At 38.6% G+C, this 12,607-nt stretch overlaps 1 long non-coding RNA gene across 1 annotated transcript in view; it reads left to right on the forward strand.

Moving 5' to 3' along the window:
• LOC132659407 (uncharacterized) overlaps positions 1-12,607 on the forward strand; it is a 510,129-nt gene that overhangs the window by 62,811 nt on the left and 434,711 nt on the right. The window contains exon 3 of the long non-coding RNA XR_009599836.1: positions 1,745-1,854. This is a non-coding gene — a long non-coding RNA (uncharacterized LOC132659407). The remainder of the gene's footprint in view (positions 1-1,744; positions 1,855-12,607) is intronic.

Below are 12,607 nucleotides of genomic sequence, written 5' to 3' on the forward strand. Positions count from 1 at the left end.
TTCAACACCTCCTCCATCAAATTGCTGCAGAACGTTCTGCTACCTCTCATATGAAGACATCCATGCACTACTGGGTGGTCTTATGCTCTAGGTATACTGGCCAAGGGTGCAGTTTAAGGTGATGCCTGTTGGGGGTGGGGAGGCTCACTGGAGTTCCTCATGACTGCACCTTTAGACAGAAATCCAAAAACTCCTTGTCAAATATTAGATATTTCTGTCCATTCTCCATTGATAGGTCCTATTAGTGTGTCCAAACTAGCTGCAGGGTTCTGTTTCACTAATATATGTGTTCTGCAAATCAGGGCTTCATCATTATTTTGAAATACTTGATATGAAAAGTTCAGTTGGATTTAAAATCTCTTCATGTTATTATAAGAAATTGTACAGTTACATTTGTCAAGGGAAGAGCTCTTAAATTCTTTAAATATAATTTCAGCTGTTGTAAAATTTTGAATGGTTGCATAAGAAGATTTATATTTTAAAAAATCATCTGCTAGTAAGAATAAAGTTGCTCTCTGTGCTGCCCATCAAAAATTTATAGAGATCATCATTAAAATGTCTTGAACAGGAATTGAATAAAAGAATTTGAACTATAGCCATGTACATAACTTGTTAATTCAGGTCCCCGCCCCCAACCCCACTGCCCCACAATGGTTAAAAGAGCTTCATTAAAAATGTTGAAAGATTTTAATTGGAAGTTCCATAAAAATTCTATGCTTAATATCCTCTCTACCTTTTTGCGTTTTATTTTTCTTACCCAATAATGAAGAAATGGCAATGACTTTTTAACCAGGACTTACGTCGAGGTCTGTCAGTCTCCTGCAATTTACTTCGGTGTGTTGAACGAATATTACTATTTTCTTGATGGTCTTTGGCATAAGAAAAGTTGAGGGGGTGGGGTTATTACTGAGAGGGTAATAGGCAAGAAGGCCAGGGGTCTCCAAACAGAGGAAATAGGCTGCAAGTGTCAGACAATTTTTATCTCTCTCTTAAGCGGCTTGAGCTGCTGCTAAGTTGCTTCAGTCGTGTCCAACTGTGTGTGACCCCATAGACAGCCCACCAGGCTCCCCCGTCCCTGGGATTCTCCAGGCAAGAACACTGGAGTGGGTTGCCATTACCTTCTCCAATGCATGAAAGTGAAAGTGAAAGTGAAGTCACTCAGTTGTGTCCGTCTCTTCGTGACCCCATGGACTGCAGCCCACCAGCCTCCTCCATCCATGGGATTTTCCAAGCAAGAGTACCGGAGTGGGGTGCCATCGCCTTCTTCGCTCTTAAGTGGCAGGAGGAAACACACTAGTGTTATATTTTTTTTCCTTTTCTATACAAATTTAAAAAGAGGTTTCTCTTAAAATTCTGTGTTGCCATAATGACACCTGGTTCCACCTGAGTTTAACTTTCCTCAAACCTTGAGCTAACCAATGCATTTTTTTTAAAATGGAAATGTTTGTCTTAAGCTATGTTAATGTACTATGCAATTACCCCAGACTCTGTCTTCAAGTCAGTTCTGCCTAAAGGCTCAGACCCACTTGACATACCAGTATGTTATACTCAGACATTGTTCTCCTAATCTATGTTAATAAAAATATACATTTGTATGGGAATCTGCCTTTTTTCAAGATTCATGTCAATCATTTTATGGCCCAGGATGACTCACCTGGTGCCAAGATTATCTCAAAATGCATCTTGGGGGTGAGGGGCCTGGTTTCTTTCTCTGAATTTTGAGACCTTTCCTTTCTTTAATTAGCAGACTGCTAAAACAAGACCAGCAGCTGACTGTGGCTCAGATCATGAACTCCTTATTACCAAATTCAGACTCAAATTGAAGAAAGAAGGGAAAACCGCTAGACCATTCAGGTATGACCTAAATCAAATCCCTAATGATTATACAGTGGAAGTGAGAAATAGATTTAAGGGCCTATATCTGATAGATAGAGTGCCTGATGAACTATGGAATGATGTTCGTGACATTATACAGGAGACAGGGATCAAGACGATTCCCATGGAAAAGAAATGCAAAAAAGCAAAATGGCTGTCTGGGGAGGGCTTGCAAATAGCTGTGAAAAGAAGAGAGGTGAAAAGCAAAGGAGAAAAGGAAAGATAAAAGCATCTGAATGCAGAGTTCCAAAGAACAGCAAGAAGAGATAAGAAAGCCTTCTTCAGCGATCAGTGCAAAGAAATGGAGGAAAAGAACAGAATGTGAAAGACTAGAGATCTCTTCAAGAAATTTAGAGATACCAAGGGAACATTTCATGCAAAGATGGGCTTGATAAAGGACAGATGGTCTGGACCTAACAGAAGCAGAAGATATTAAGAAGAGGTGGCAAGAATACACAGAAGAACTGTACAAAAAAGATCTTCACGACCCAGATAATCACGATGGTGTGATCACTCATCTAGAGCCAGATATCCTGGAATGGGAAGTCAAGTGGGCCTTAGAAAGCATCACTATGAACAAAGCTAGTGGAGGTGATGGCATTCCAGTTGAGCTATTTCAAATCCTGAAAGATGATGCTGTGAAAGTGCTACACTCAATATGCCAGCAAATTTGGAAAACTCAGCAGTGGCCACAGGAAAAGGTCAGTTTTCATCCCAGTCCCAAAGAAAGGCAATGCCAAAGAATGCTCAAACTACCACACAATTGCACTCATCTCACATGCTAGTAAAGTAATGCTCAAAATTCTCCAAGCCAGGTTTCAACAATATGTGAACTGTGAACATCCTGATGTTCAAGCTGGTTTTAGAAAAGGCAGAGGAACCAGAGATCAAATTGCCAACATCCGCTGGATCACTGAAAAAGCAAGAGAGTTCCAGAAAAACATCTATTTCTGCTTTATGACTATGCCAACGCCTTTGACTGTGTGGATCACAATGAACTGTGGAAAATTCTAAAAAAGATAGGAATCCCAGACCACCTGACTTGCCTCTTGAGAAATCTGTATGCAGGTCAGGAAGCAACAGTTAGAACTGGACATGGAACAACAGACTGGTTCCAAATAGGAAAAGGAGTACGTCAAGGCTGTATATTGTCACCCTGCTTATTTAACTTCTATGCAGAGTACATCATGAGAAACGCTGGACTGGAAGAAACACAAACTGGAATCAAGATTGCCGGGAGAAATATCAATCACCTCAGCTATGCAGATGACACCACCCTTATGGCAGAAAGTGAAGAGGAACTAAAAGCCTCTTGATGAAAGTGAAAGAGGAGAGTGAAAAAGTTGGCTTAAAGCTCAACACTCAGAAAACGAAGATCATGGCATCTGGCCCCATCACTTCATGGGAAATAGATGGGGAAACAATGGAAACAGTGTCAGACTTTATTTTTTGGGGCTCCAAAATCACTGCAGATGGTGATTTTAGCCATGAAATTAAAAGACACTTACTCCTTCGAAGAAAAGTTATGACCAACCTAGATAGCATATTCAAAAGCAGAGACATTACTTTGCCAACTAAGGTCTGTCTAGTCAAGGCTATGGTTTTTCCTGTGGTCATGTATGGATGTGAAAGTTGGACTGTGAAGAAGGCTGAGTGTCAAAGAATTGATGCTTTTGAACTATGGTGTTGGAGAAGACTCTTGACTGCAGGGAGATCCAACCAGTCCATTCTGAAGGAGATCAACCCTGGGATTTCTTTGGAAGGAATGATGCTAAAGCTGAAACTCCAGTACTTTGGCCACCTCATGCAAAGAGTTGACTCATTGGAAAAGACTCTGATGCTGGGAGGGATTGGGGGCAGGAGGAGAAGGGGATGACCGAGGATGAGATGGCTGGATGGCATCACGGACTCGATGGGTGAGAGTCTGAGTGAACTCCAGGAGTTGGTGATGGACAGGGAGGCCTGGCATGCTGCGATTCATGGGGTCGCAAAGAGTCGGACACGACTGAGCGACTGAACTGAACTGAGTAGCTATATAACATCCAACTAAAGACTAGCAGCGGGGTATTTCTGCCCCCTTCTGACATCTGTGTTAGAAGCTTTCTCTATCTCTTCCATACTTTAACTAAACTTTATTACACAAAAACTCTAAGCGATCAAGCCTTGTCTCTGGCCCCAGATTGAATCTTCTCCTCCAGTGGCCAAGAATCCTGGCGTCTTTCACGGTTCAGCAAGAAACTTTCACTACCCTATGTTGTCCCTTCTTTTCTTGATCAGGTAGACTTCTGACTTCAATAAGGAGCAATACAACTCAGCCTGTGAAAACCACCAGGAGTGTTAGCCTTGTCATTTTTGGGTTAGAGATGCAGCTAGGCAGGACAGACAAAGCCATTTAAATTAAAAAACTCTTGGATTATTCATACTATTAACAGGCTGTAATGGGAGGCATGCACCCTGCCCCAAAGTTTCAAAATTCACTGGCACAACCCATCCTTTTAAGTCTTCTGATTGACAGTGAAACTCTTTCCTTAATATGATCCTAATAGTTGTCCTCTGTATTAGCGTATCCTCCATACTTATTTTTTCACTTGTGATTACAGGGATGTCAGAACTGAATGCTTGCTTCCTTTTTTCATGTCTAATTCCCCTTAAGAATCTATTGACCAAGACACTTATTCTTCTGTAGGGTTGAATCTTGCTTATCTGATTCTACAGATAGAAAATATCAAAGTTTTGTAAAAGAAACATGCACACTATTCCCAAATATGCATTGTCTTATAACTATGCCTTTTATTTTAAAAATAATTTTATTTGTTTATTTATTTTTGGCTGTGCTGGGTCTTCATTGCTGTGTGGTCTTTCTCTAGTTGTGGAGAGGGGGGGCTACTCTCTAGTTGTGTGTGGGCTTCTCATTGTGGTGGTTTCTCTTGTTGTGGACCACAAGCTCTAGGGTGACCAGGCTTCAGTAGTTGCAGTGCCTGGGGTCAGTATTTGCAGCTCCCAGGCTCTAGAGCACAGGTTCAATAGTTGTGGCACATGGGCTGGTCACTCTGAGGCATATGGGATCTTCCCATATCAGCGATTGAACCCATGTCTGCTGCATTGGCAGATGGATTGTTTACCACTGTGCTGCCGCGGAAGCCCTGCCTTTTCTTTTAAATACTCTTTAATCAAACAAATTTTGTACATTCATTACTTAATCCAATACATTTCCGCTTTCCTTGATCAGTACATTTCCCTTTGGCTATTGCCAATCAGACTATCATTAGGCCTGGAGAGGGAGAAATCTGGTTCCTGGTAATGTTCAGAAGTCTGGTGTATCATTTCTGATTTAAAAATGTGCTATGAACTTGATAATTCCAATCAAAGAGAAACCAAGGCAATAGATCTGCAAACAGTTTAGGCAATGTGTAGCTAGTAAATGTTTTCAAATTCAAAAATAATCTCAGTTATTCTCCTTTGAGTCTTTTTTTGTTTTGTTTTCTAGCTACTGTATTGCTTTATAGAGACCTCATTCTTTTTTACTAGACTGACATTCCTTTTCATAAAGTAGCCTATCTCTAATTACACCTGAATGGTTGACAAGATTAGAATACATTCTCCTCATTACCCATCTCAAAGAGAAACTCACTTTGTGAAGATGTAATTTTATTTTTCCTTTAGAGGAGTAAGTGAAGAGTCACTGAAATGTGAGGAGTGGCAGCATCACTTTCTGTTTTGTTATCTGCACAGCGTTTGCAGCAAATTATTTTTTGGATAAATTTTATTCACAAAGGAGACCGTAGCTCACTTTTCACATTTTTAGGATATGATATGCCATGACTGTTCCCCAATGCACTGTTAAAGGAATGCCTGCAAGATCCAATTGTTTTAGTCAGATCCTCACACTAAGAACTGTTCTCTGTGGAGGAGGCCCTTTGCCGTGTAGTTTGGATGTCAGAAACCAGCTGATTGGTGACAGAATAGAGCTTGGATGTGGCAATTCTGCTTCCTAGAGGTTTGGCTTTCTTCCAAATATTATACTAGTCTGAGCAGAGCTGATTTATAGGAAGCAATTCAATTGGAAGCATATTGCATCAAATTTGAGTATTCATCTCACTGCAGTCTATGGACCATGCTATCAGAATCACCAGGTGTGATCAAACATGCAGATTTCCAAATCCCATTCCAGACTGTGTGACTGAGTCTCTTTGGAAGTGGGATAGGGAATCTGAACTTGCCATTTGTATCCTTTCCCACTTTTCCAATGGTAAGTAACATCTTGCAAGACTTTAGTGTATTATGATAACCCAAGATATTGATACTGATACAGTCAAGACAGAAAAGTTGAAAATCCTTCAAACTGACATTTTTATAGCCACACCCACTTCACTTCCATCTCCAACCTTCCTTTACCTCTTGGATCCACTAATCTGCCTTCCATTCTATAATTTTATCATTTCAAGGATTTTCTGTAAAGGGAGTCATACACTATGTATCCTTTTGAGATTGGCTTTTTAATTCAGGATAATTCTCTGTAGATTCAACCTGCTTATTACATGCAGCAGTTGCTTCCTTTTTGTTACTGAGGAGTAGTCTGTGGTATGGAGATTATCACAGTCTTAATCATTAGTTTTAAAGATTAAGTTCGTTTTAATCATTGACCTACTTAAGCACATTTCCAGTTTTTAGCTCTTATGAATAAAGCTGCTGTAATATTTGTGTAAGGTTTGCAATTTTTGTTTTTGTTTAAACTTGCCAGTCTTTTCTGTAGCAGTTGTACTAATTTTAGATTGCCACCAGCAGTGTATGAGTGATCCACTTTCTTTGCATCCTCGTCAGCATGAGATATTGTCAGTATGTTTTATTTTAGCCATTTTGATAGGTGTATAATGGCCTTTCACTGTGGTTTTAACTTGCATTCCCTAATAGCTCCATGTTGAACCTCCTTTTTATGTGTTTGTCATCTGCATATTCTCTTTGGTAAAGTATCCATTAATGTCTTTTGCCTATTTTCTAACTGGAGTTTTTAAGACTTTTTAAGAAAAATGAAATGTAATGTTAATAGCAAAATTGTAGGGAAAGTACAGAAACTTCCCTTGTGCTCTCCATACAAGTAGAGCCTCCCCTATTATTAGCATCCCCCTCCCCCCACCACAAGGTTGTTACATTTGTTACAGTTGATGATCCTACATTGATACATAATCATTACCCAAAGTCCATGCTTTGCATTATGGTTCACTCTTGGTATGAGATATTCTGTAGGTTTGGACAAATGTACAGTGATGTGTATCCATCATTATATCACACAGTATTTTCAACACCCTAAAACCTTCTGTACTTCACCTGTTTATCCTTCTTCTCAACCCTAACCTCTAGCTGCTGCTGCTGCTAAGTCGCTTCAGTCACGTCTGACTCTGTGCGACCTCATAGACGGGCAGCCGCCAGGCTCCACCGTCCCTGGGATTCTCCAGGCAAGAACACTGGAGTGGGTTGCCATTTCCTTCTCCAATGCATGAAAGTGAAAAGTGAAAGTGAAGTCGCTCAGTCATGTCTGACTCTTAGCGATCCCATGGACTGCAGCCTACCAGACTCCTCCATCCATGGGATTTTCCAGGCAAGAGTACTGGAGTGGGTTGCCATTGCCTTCTCCAACCACTGATTTTTGTTTGTTTGTTTTTTTGCTTTCTATGCTTTAGCCTTTTCCAGAATGTTACATATTTGGATCATATAGTGTGTAGCCTTTTCAGATTGGTTTCTTTTATTTAGTCATGTGTATTGTTTCCTCCATGTCTTTTCAAGACTTAATTTCTTGTTAATGCTGAATAGTATTTCATCATCTGGATGCACAACACTTTGTCTGTCCATTCACCTACAGAAGGGCATCTTGTTTGTTTCCAAGGTTTGGCAGTAAGCATAAAGCTGCCATAAATATCTGTGTTCAGATTTTTGTGTGGACATAAGTGGCTCATCTGAGTGAATACCAAGGAGTGCAATCGATGAATCATACCAGTGAGAGTGTGTTTACCCTTCTCCAGGGGATCTTCCTCAGCAATTGATCTAGGGTCTCCTGCATTGCAGGCGAACTCTTTACCAGCTGAGCTACCAGGGAAGCCCTTAGTTTTGTAAGAAACCACCAAATTGCCTTCCAAAGTGGCTATACCATTTTGCAGTCTCACCAGTAACCTATTAGAATTCCTGTTGCTCCACATCCTCACCAGTATTTGGTGTCATCCTTATCCTGGATTTTGACCATTCTAATATATGAGTAATGCTATGTGGTTTTAATCTGCATTTCCTTGATGATATATGATATAGAACATGTTTTCGTATGCTTATTTGCCATCTGTATGTCTTCTTTAATGAGCTTTCTTTGAGTATTTTTTTCCTGTTGAGATTTGAAAGCGACTGAACTGGACTGAACTATATATTTTATACAGTAGTTTTTTTTTTTTTTTTGTATGTGGTTTGCCCATATTTTCTCCCAGGCTGTACCTTGTCTCTTCATTCTTTTTCCAAGTTCTTTCACAGAGTAAATATTTTTATTTTGATGAAGTTGAGCTTGTCAGCTTTATCCTGTATGGATTGTATTCTTGGTGTTAAGTTGAAAGAAATCTGCCTAGCTCTAGGTTCCTAACTTTTTCTCCTATTTTTTTTTTTCTCTAAATGCCACGTAGTTGGGGTTTTTATACTTGATCCTGTGATCCATCTTGAGTTAATGTTTGTACAAGGGATGAAACTTAGGTCAAGTTTTATTTTTGTTTTTCCTTTGAATGCCCCTTCTGTTATGAAAAGGCTGTTTTCTACATTGAATTATGTTTGCATCTTTGTCAACAATCAGTTGGATATACTTGAGTGAGTCTGCTTCTGGGTTTTCTGTTTTGTTTCATTGATTTGTGTCTGTCCTACTGGCAATACCACACTGTCTGATTTTGTGTAGCTATGTGATGTCTTAAAATCTGTTGGAGAGATTTCTTTCATTTTATTCTCTTTTCAAAATAGTTTTAGTAATTCTAGTTCCTTTGCCTTTCTATATACATTTTAAAATAACCTTGTCTAGATCTAAAATATTTTTGCTGAGTTTTTTTTTTTTTTTAAAGGAATTGCATTAAACCTGTGTATTAGTTTGGAGAAAATAGACATCTTTATTATTTTGAGTATTCCGATTCATGAATGGGGCTTCCCTGGTGGCTCAGTGGTAAAGAATTTGTCTGCCAAGGCAGGAGATGCAAGTTTGATCCCTGGGTCAGGAAGATGCCCTGGAGAAGGGAATGGCAACCCACTCCAGTATTCTTGGCTGGGAAATCCCATGGACAGAGGAGCCTGGTGGGCTACAGTCTGTGGGGTCACAAAGAGTTTGATATGGATAGGCAACTAAACAACAACAATCCATGAACACATCTCTGTTTATATATTCTTTGAGTTCTTTCATCAGCATTTAGTAATTTTTAGTATATTTAGTTAGATTTATACCTAGCTTATTATTATGTTTCTGGTGATTGGTAGTATTCTGTTTAATTTTCTTGTCCACATGTCCATTCCTAAAATATAGACATCCTCTTGATTTCTGTGGGTTTATCGTACATCCTGTTGTCTTACTGAATTCACTTATTTGTTCTAGGAGGTAGTTTTTTTGTTTCTGGCTTTTGTTTTGTCAATTACTTGGAATTTTCAATATAGACAATCTGCAAACAGGGATAGTTTTATTTTTTCCTTTCTAATCTGTATGCCTTTTATTTCCTTAATATAATAATTAGAAATTCACTATTTCTAGTCATGTGAAGAGGACCAATGAGAGTCGGCATCCTTACCTTGTTCCCAATCTTAGCAGAAAAGCATTTAAATCTTGTGCTGTTATGTGTAACACTTACTGTAGGCTTTTTGTAGCTTATCTTCATCATTGGAGGATGTTACTCTCTATTCTCATTTTTCTGTGGGTCTTTAGTATTGTGAGTGAGTCACTCAGTTATTATGAGATGATATTATTACTATTGTGAGATAGTCACTCAGTCATGACCCCATGGACTGTAGCCTGCCAGGCTTCTCTGTCTATGGAATTCTGCAGGCAAGAGTATTGGAGTGGGTTGCCATTTCCTTCTCCAGGGGATCTTCCTGACCCAAGGGATCAAACATGGGTCTCCTGCATTGCTTGCAGATTCTTTACCATCTGAGCCACCAGGGCAGCCTACTCTTAAGAGACATTTCTTAATGGGTGTTAAATTTTATCAAATGCTTTTCAGTTCAGTTCAGTTGCTCAGTTGTGTCCGACTCTTTGCGACCCCATGAACAGCAGCACGCCAGGCCTCCCTGTCCATCACCAACTCCCAGAGTTCACCCAAACCCACTCTTCCTCTTTTCCCCAGTTTAGATATAATCGAACTATATCTCAAATATTTTTTCTTCACTTAATATAGAATTGTGTTTTTGCTTCTTTAGCATGATTATATGGTAGATTACATTGATTAGTTTTCAGTATTGAATTAGCCTTGCATTTCTCTATAATGCCCACTGTTTAACTCTTTTTATAGTTTATGTTGCATTATATTTGCTAATATTACGTTAGCCAGGCTCCTCTGTCCATAGAATTTTCCAGGAAAGAATATTGGAATGGGTTGCCATTTCCTAATCCAGGGGATATACCTGACCCAGGGATCAAACCTGTGTCTCTTGTGCCTCCTGCATTGGCAGGTGGATTCTATACTACCATGCCACCTAGAAAGCTCTTCTAGTCTATGTATTTAGTATAGAAATTTTGCTTTAGCACTGCTTTAATGGTGTACCACAAACTATAATACTTTACATTTTCATTTTCATTCATTTTAATGTATGTTTTCAGTTCCCTTAAAACTTCCTTTTTACTAATGGATTATTTATAAATGTGTTCATTAATTTGCAGTCATCTTTCTCTTACTGATTTCTAATCTGATTTCATTGTGGTCAGGGAGCACATTTTGTATGATTTCAATTGGTTAAATGTTGTTTGCTAGCCAGGTATATGGTCTATCTTGGGCTATATTTACTGGAAAATAATGTATATTCACCTTTTGTTGGGTGAAATGTTCTATAAATATTGATTAGGTACTATTGGTTGGTGGTGTTGAAGTCTGATATTTTAAGTTTTGTTTTCTGTTTGTTATTTTTTTCCCCTTATTTTTATGCCTCACATGGTTTACTTGAACATTTTTTAGAATTCCATTCTGATTCATCTATAGTGTTTTTTAAACTGAAGTATAGTTGATGTCAGAGAAGGCAATGGCACACCACTCCAGTACTCTTGCCTGGAGAATCCCATGGACGGAGGAGCCCGGTAGGCTGCAGTCCATGGTGTTGCGAAGAGTCAGACATGACTGAGTGACTTCACTTTCACTTTTCACTTTCATGCACTGGAGAAGGAAATGGCAACCCACTCCAGTGTTTTTGCCTGGAGAATCCCAGGGACCGGGGAGCCTGGTGGGCTGCCGTCTATGGGGTTGCACACAGTCGGACATGACTGAAGTGACTTAGCAGCAGCATAGTTGATGTATGATATTATTTGTTACAGGTATACAATATGATGATTCACAATTTTAAAGGTTATACTCCATTTATAGTTATTAGATAATATTGGCTATATTCCTTGCATTGTACAATATATCCTTGTACCTTATTTTATACATAATTGCTTTTACCTCTTAAGTCCTACCCCTGTATAGCCCCTCCCTCCTTCCTCCTATACACTGGGAACCAAAAATTTCTTTTCTGTTTCAGTGAGTCTGTTTCTTTTTTGTTATATTCACTAGTTTGTTGTCTTTTTTAGATTCCACATGAACATGCTATTATATGCCACTTGTCCTTCTTTATCTGACATTTCACTTAGTATAATACCATACAAGTTCATTCATTTCATTACAAATAGCAAAATTTCACCCTTTTTATAGCTGAGTAGTATTCCATTGTGTATACATATACATTTATATGTAAATATATACATACCACATCCTCTCATCCGTTCATCTGTTGATGGACACTGAAGTTGCTTCCATATCTTGGCAGTTGTAAATAATACTGCTATAAATATTGGGATGCATGTATCTTTTGAATTAGTGTTTTTGTTTCTTTTCAATTTATATTGGAAGTGAAATTGATGAGTCGTGATAGTTAATGGCTCATAATTAATTTTTAAATTTAATTAGAATTAAATTGACTTGAATTTTAATTAACTTTTGGAGAAATCTCCATACTATTTTCCACAGCAGCTCCACCACTTTACACTGCCACCAATAGTACACAAGAGTTCTTTATTTTTCCATGTCCTTGCCAATATTTGTTATTTGTGCTCTTTTTGATAATAGCTATCCAGATGTGAGGTGATATTGTGATTCTGAGTTGCATTTCCCTAATGATTCACAGTATTGAGCAGCTTTTCATGTGCCTGCTGTCCATCTATCTGTGTGTTGTCTTTGGAAAACTGTCTATTCAGGTCTTCTGCGCATTTTTTTAATTGTTGTTTTTTTTTGTTTGTTTTTGTTGAGTTGTATGAGCTATTTATATATCAGAAAGAGACATTAAGGAAGTAAACACATTGACTGTTGCATCAAAAAGAACAAAATACCTAGGAGTAAACCTACCTAAGGACGTAAAAGAGTAATACTCAGAAAACTATAAGACACTGATGAAAGAAGTTGGAGATGACATAAACAGATGGAAGTATATACCATGTTCTTGGATTGAAAGAATTATAATTATTAAAGTGATTTTAGAGCCCATGAAAATA

The sequence above is a fragment of the Ovis aries genome, chromosome 3, assembly GCF_016772045.2.
Source record: "Ovis aries strain OAR_USU_Benz2616 breed Rambouillet chromosome 3, ARS-UI_Ramb_v3.0, whole genome shotgun sequence".
In the NCBI taxonomy this organism is placed as follows: domain Eukaryota; kingdom Metazoa; phylum Chordata; class Mammalia; order Artiodactyla; family Bovidae; genus Ovis; species Ovis aries.